The sequence below is a fragment of the Elaeis guineensis genome, chromosome 11, assembly GCF_000442705.2.
Source record: "Elaeis guineensis isolate ETL-2024a chromosome 11, EG11, whole genome shotgun sequence".
Lineage (NCBI taxonomy): Eukaryota > Viridiplantae > Streptophyta > Magnoliopsida > Arecales > Arecaceae > Elaeis > Elaeis guineensis.
The window spans coordinates 83,838,110-83,845,744 of NC_026003.2; the positions used below are offsets into that span (position 1 = coordinate 83,838,110).

Sequence of the window (7,635 nt, forward strand, 5' to 3'; positions counted from 1 at the left end):
ACATAGGATATTCTTTTCTCTTACAAGGAGTGACCGATTCTTTATTGACCACTCACAACCTTCATGCATACTTTGCCATACCTAGAATATCCCATACATACTTAAAATAGTATGCAAGAAAATAAACCAAAGTAAGGGTCCATGCATATAAGGTACCATGATGATCTCAAGTCAAAAGATCATATACACCACTGCCACTGAAGAACTATCTATTGACAAGCTGTAAGGCTCCATCAGATGTTCTTCTTGCGAGTCATTCAGTGAACTCATTCTCTAATAAGCACCTGCATCCTTGTATTAGTGTCACCACATAAGTGGTTGTGAAATCAACCACCCTCTCCATCGAGCATACATAAGATGTACCAGTCTTATCGAAGTCATCGATCTCCGACCCGATGTTCCAACAACTAAAAATATCTTAGATTGAGACTATCAAGATTTTAGATCTCACTGGCATGATCTCATCATAGTCCTAAAATTATTGTCCAAATCTATGGGGTTTATCATAATCATATAAAAAATAATGTAGCAAATGATAAAATATAATACCTCAATAAAATAACTAATATCATGTAAATGAGCAGAAAGATAATAAAAAAATATCCCATCGCATCCTATGCGATTGGCTTGTAGGGCACTATTTTTTTACCCACCATCCATCTTTATCACTCCGATCTCTGTGCAAATTTCTTTCATGCGTAACTTTGCCATCTGGACTCCATTTGGGCTGATTTTAAGCTTGTTGGACTCTGTTCATTGTCATGGATCTTGCTATGGGCTCAGTGTAAACTGAATCTCAAGGTATCAAATTTTAACATGCTGTATACAGTTAATTAAATACTATACACAGTTAATTGAATACCGTACATAGTTAATTGAAGTATCATGACATGCAGTTGATGTATTGCAGTACGTAGATGAAGCATTATGGCACACACTTGAAGAATTGCAGCACATATATACACATACACACATAATTGAATACATTTGAACCAGAACACATCCATTTGCAAATGATACATATTTGAAATTATATTTGAATCAGCTTATACAACATCTGAAACTGATACACATCCATTTGGCAATGAGGAGCCCAAAACACCAAATCTAAACATGATATCAATATTGCCACATGTACACATTAAAAACAAAATAAACCTGATGCATCTTCAAACATGCCATATTGTAGTTAAATTTTTTGGATGAGATTAAATAAAAAATATTCAACAAATTAGTACAAATGGAATTTACAATTGACATAAACACAATAGAATGTTTACACAACTATTATATCCTAATCTTTAGTCCTTGACATCTTTTTCTCATACCATGATCAAAATTCTTTATATGTAATACAATATCTATGGAACAGGATATTTCTCACAACCCAATTCCTATATAAAAACATATCCTTAAAATCATCATGCAGCGGTCTTGAGCTACCTCTTATAAGGATCTCTGCAAATATTAGCATATATACTTCACAATCTACAGTATCATAGCTCTACTGTAGATAGTCACGAATATATCGAACTTGAGCTTTCAAAATATTGCAACCTACTCATTTTGACAATAAAAAACACATGAATGTTGCCCATACACATATGGTAAGAAATATAATTAATTACTTATAGATGTTGTTACAAATAAAAGTAATAAATAAATATCAAATAATGTTACAGACATATTTATTGGCATCATCTGATACATTATAGCTTTACATCTAGTTATAGTAGCCAAAGCATCGCTCCTTCAAATCCAACACTAGGAGGTACCAATGCCAAGATGTGTTCATCGGGATGAATAAATATCTACAGTGCTCGAGATTTGATAATTGGATATTAGCCAACCATTTTTGTATACTTGATTGTGTTGAATCTATGATCTGATTGGTAACTTCAGGGGTCACTAAGGTGACTTCTGAAAGGCATTGAAGCACAATAGTCTACACCAAAAAAGAGAAGAAGAAGAGTATGTTTACACATCCATTAGTTGAAAAAAATAATGCATGCTTCTAATAAATTTCATACCTGTATCTCACAGCATAAAAATAAAACTGCATTCTCCATTGGCTCCCTATACTCTATATGGAATAGCTCCATTATACAGAAGTATATATTAACAAGCTGTACATAATGCAAATAAAATCGTTAAGATTAACAAAGAAAATATTGGAGCAAGAAAATATGTGAGTAGTTAATTTCCTTACATCACTTTGTAGTGGCCCATCATTAAGGAGCTAATCCAATGCATAACATGTACAAAAAGGTTTAGAAGTATCTTGATCCTCCCAGATAGTCTCACTACATAAAATATGCAAGTATTAACAAAAGAACTCATTATGAACAATGAGATAGAGAAAAAATATAATTTTATTAACTTACTCAGAATAATGACCATCAATATAGAAATCAATTGATACTTTAATAAACGATGGGAGTATGCCTCTCCCCTTCCCGTGATAGGTGCACTTGCGTGCCAATCGTATTGGCTTATCTGACAGCAACAATGACTCAACATCTATAACTGTAGTAGAATCTCGAATATACTAAAAATAATAAAATATAAAAAAGATTTTTAATAAGTGTTTTGAATGTTTAACATATGTCATACAAGCACATGATACAAAGATAATAACCGACACAATGATTAATAATTAATACATCAAAAAATTTCTAAACCTCTATAGGAGGAGGATCTTCTTGATCCTTAACTGCTTGACTTAGCTCTATCAGTGCAATAGTGATAGGCTCCAAAATTGAACACTGATGAGCATCTGTATCACTCCGCTAGTGGGTAAGGCCATGCTTTCTTCACCTATGTTCTCCTCCTGGTATTTCTTCCTTGCACATTTGTAGGTCTTAGAAAGGTATGATATGGCCTTTTCTCTCTCTATAGGCTTTCTCTCGTGAGCTTCGATTTTTACCTACCTGCATAATAAGAACACATGTTTCGAAGCAACATTTTTTTTCTTGCACTTCACTTTAGCCACGAAACTGACCTAAAAAAAAAAAATGCCGGTACAAAGTTAATAAGAATTCATATTATAATAAAAGAAAATATCTTTAACTACAAACTAATGAAAATTATCTCCACTGCTTTACTATTATAAGGTATAATAGGGTCCACTCCAGTCGGGTGGGGTTCTTCATATACAAAAGAATGCTCTGTCCTCACCTAATAATAAAGATCAATTGGGTCAGGAATAACATCATTTCCAAATTTTTATATTACAATTACAATATCGTACTCACCTCAGTAGGATCTACATTCATGGCTATAATATTTTCTGTCGGTATTAAGCCTTCATCATGGAGCATCTTCTTGATGCATGAAAGCCTCCTATCAAAGGCAACATCTGTGCATCCTTCGCTGCGACATCATCGATGGGCTGAAGGTCCTCTAAGTGAAAGTCGTGACTAATCAAGGACCTCTCAACTACGATGATATATGTCTCTAAATCATTAATTAGATGTCATCTAGGCTTGCTACATGACAGAACTTGAAAAAAAAATCTTAAAGATTATATGCAATAAGTAATGTGCAGTGACGAGCTATATATATTTCTACATAGTAAAATTTTATGTACGTCATTTATATATAGTGTGCCAAATAATGTGCCAGCACATAATAGCTATGTGCCAAATAGAAATAACACATGAAGACAATGATATACTACAAAGATTTAAAAAAAAATGTAGCAAAATCTCAATTGTCTACAAATGTATTATAAGTGTGTGCAAGGTGGACTTTACTGTGTGCCAGCACATAGCATGTGTGTGCCAAATAAAAAATAATATATGAGTCACATAACTAATATAAAATATGAAAGGTAAAAAAAATCAGATTTTATACGTGCCTGCCCCTGTATCGAAACTACCCCCTGTGGCCTTTCTTGTTACCAGAGGTGCACCTCATCCTCCTTAGGATGTATCCTCTGGATCACCTATTATGAAATAAAAAAAAATTCAAAAAAATTAGTTATACTTTAATTGAAATGTGTATGATGTTAGATACAAAAGCTAATATCTCAAATCTTTTTAATTTCTTTATTGCTTTGGTGATCGCTCCCACCTTGTGAGGGAACGGCATTGCTCTAACGCAAGAGATGGGGATAAATGAATGGTGGTCTGTGCTTTTCAAATAGACTGTTGGCATGCTCAACAGCCCATGCCTATCATACCAAAATAATATTAGATTAACTATATACCATAATAAATTAATTGTATACCATACCAAAATAATGTTAGATTAACTATATACCATAATAGATTAACTATGTATTATGATAAATTAACTGTATATGAATATAGATTAACTGTGTATCACAATAGATTAACTATGTATTAATATAGATTAACTGTGTACCATAATAGATTAACTATGTACCAATATATATTAATTATGTACTATAATAAATTAACTATATCTCCGTATAAATTAACTGTATACGAATATAGATTAACTATGTACCATAATAGATTAACTGTATACCAATATAAATTAACTGTATATCATAATAAATAACTATGTGCCAATACATATTAACTATATATCAATATACATTAACTATGTACCAATATATATTAACTGTATCATAACAAATTAGCTGTGTGCCATTCTATATTAATTATGTACCATGCTAGACTAATTATGTACCATATTAAAGTAACTGATATAATATTAGATTGACTATCAAATAATTAAATTGAAAGTAAACATAGACAAGCTTACCACCAGAGCCACCATCTATCCATACAGCCAGTAGAGCATCTTCCAGTTGTATTTCTTATGCGCACACTCTCTGCTACATTAGGGATCTACTGTCGAAGGAAAGAAAAAATCACAAGACCCCAACTATATGATCCTAGATGATCCAAATCGTTAAGATATAGACATAATACCTTTGGAATATGGTAGCATATAGTTGGAAAAAGAATAGTTACAAAAAGATAAAGAACCCAACACTTGGTAAAGTCCTTTGCATCCTGTAATCCGGACTTCCCAACAAGAGACATCAATTTATTTTTAACTAAATCTCTAATAGTCTTTTTATAGTCACCATTAAAAAATTAGGTGATGAGGTCCGACTAAACACTCTTCTCCCTATACAATTGAACCTCATCATCCGTAGCCCTCAAACAAAGATGAGGACAATGTCAATTTCCACAAAAGGAACCATAGTCCTACCCAACCTAAAGCCCTCCTTCTCATCATCCCAGAAGGAAAGCAACACATCCAATAATGGCCTACTTTGCTTGATACATGGAGGTTAGAGCAAATTGAAAAATGGAGTCGCGGCCACTTTTGTCTTCTATTCTTTGGACATAAACTCTATAAGTGTGTCCATGACCTCGATATAATGACTGAAATAGCATCTTTCATTCACCATGGGCTAATACAACATTCTTTCATCCTCTTTGGACTAGCCATCATAACACTGCATCATACAGCAAATTGAAATAATATATATTAAGTTATATTATCATAGAAGCTAATTTTGACTAACAAAATTAGATTACATATGAATATGGTTGAAATTCAAATTGTGTATCATTGATGTATCATTAAAATAAGATTTATAAGTTTTTAAAAGTTTCAAATTCTTAGGAAAGAAGACAAACAATTGGTGGGACTTAGTTTTTTTCTTTTTTCTGGATAGATTTTCAGTAGCATTACTCTTTTCAATATTTTCTTTTGAAATATTTGTTTGATAGTTTTCATGTAACCAACTGTATTTTTATTTGGTTACTTAAAAGAAATAATGAGCATTCATGTGATTAAATCAACTAGTTATATTTACAGAATCAATTCATAAGTAATAAAACCCCTACTCTAAGTAAGAGAACCATTCATAAGTGCATTCATACAGTCTCATTCATAAAGAAGAGAACCTTTGCTTTAATAATGTGTCAACTGAAATTGCTAAAATCCACAAGAGAGAAGAGAGGAGGAAAGAGAGAAGATAGAATCTCTGCTCCAATAATACGTCGACTGAAATTGCTAAGATCCATAGAAAAAGAAGAGGGGAAAAGAGAGAAGATAAAAGAGAGAAGAGAGGGAGAGAGAGAACATTACTGGTGGATTTTACCTCCACATGCATCGCCGTCTCAATCATCATTTCCGTTGAAGAGAAACCCCGTAGCCCTCGCCATCGGTAGCGTGAGTAAAATCGTGCAGTAATAGATCACCAAAGGTATTTGTCGGGAAGAAAGAAATGAAGAGATAAAAATTTGGGGGAGATAAGAGGATTCAATTTGAGAGCATTTTGATCTTATTGAGGGAGTTAAAGTTAAAATGCCATTTGTAATAGACCGGGAGTTATAAGTTGGGTCAATAGGGTTTAAAAATTAAACTCTGATCCACAAAAAAATCGGCCATTAATTTCCCCTAAAATATATGTTCCTAGAACTCTGTATTTTTTTCTTTTTATTAGTCATTTTCATCAATATGAGTTCTAAACTTAAAAGCCCATCATCATGTTCCCCATTTTAAAGTTTTTCAAATCTTGACAATAAAGATTCCGTTTCACTAGATGTACAATATAAAATATGGCTTTAAAATTCGTCTTCTTCCCTTTTTCTTGAAAGTAGGTTATTCCAAGTATGTTATCATTCTGAAATACATTAGTTACAACCAAAAAATAAAAACATAGAAACTTTATTATATATCTAAGAGTCAAACTAGCTGAAGAAGAAAAAGCTCTCCTTACCTCCAAAGCCTCCCTTTTTCTGAGAGTATCCACCACCACAACCTATGTTAGACCACCCAGCAAAAGAATCCAGCAATCCATTGGAGCCATCATGAATTACCCTAACTTCCATCTCTCACTGCTGCATCAACGGCAAATTCCATATGGATGCAATGATCGAACAGGAGGAATCAGATCTGCAAGAAGATGGAAGAGGATTACCTACACTTGAGACCAAATTGATGGTGGAGAGAGTTGAGAGATGCTGGACTCTTCGAAGAAGCCATTTTTAGGAATTTCCAAGATTTCTTTGAAGATGATGATGACTAGGAAAAGCAAATAATTCTCCTGATATGGATAATGATAAGGGAAGAAAATGAACTTGAAAAAAGAATATAAAATTATGGTCTCCTTTCATTGATTTGTATTCCAAGTGATGGCTGTAATGATTTATGACATTATAATACTTAAGACAGATATCGTAGTATATTATATTTTTTTGATGTTTTTTCTTTGATGAGTTTTTCCAAGAAAGAGGTGAAAAAATAAGCATTTTCATTGAGAAAAAGAAGGAATTTGATATTTTTAAAATTTTTTCAGTGTAGATATTTTTCTTTTCTTTTTCAAGAGATAAAAATAAAGAAGGGAGAGAGACCAACCAGTTGTAGATACAAAGATCTAAATTCTTGAAAATACGCTTCGAGACTCAAAGTTAAATGTTTTAAGCATTCTTTATCTATTAAATGGCATCAAATAATAGTGGTTGACTTGTTATTTTAAATGTATTACCACTCAATTGCTGCATCTTTTCATGTCATCATTTGAAGTTTCATCACTCATAATGTTGTAATGGATTAATGGCTGTTATAAAAGTTTCAAATATAAAACATGTTAATTAAATAATAATAATAATAATTGGATGGCTATTTGGCTGATTATAATAA

General features: G+C 32.4%; 1 pseudogene; it reads right to left on the reverse strand.

Annotated features, from left to right (window-relative positions):
* Positions 1-3,792: 3,792 nt before the first annotated feature.
* On the reverse strand, positions 3,793-5,392 carry LOC114913352 (uncharacterized; annotated as a pseudogene).
* Between the last annotated feature and the right edge of the window lie 2,243 nt (positions 5,393-7,635).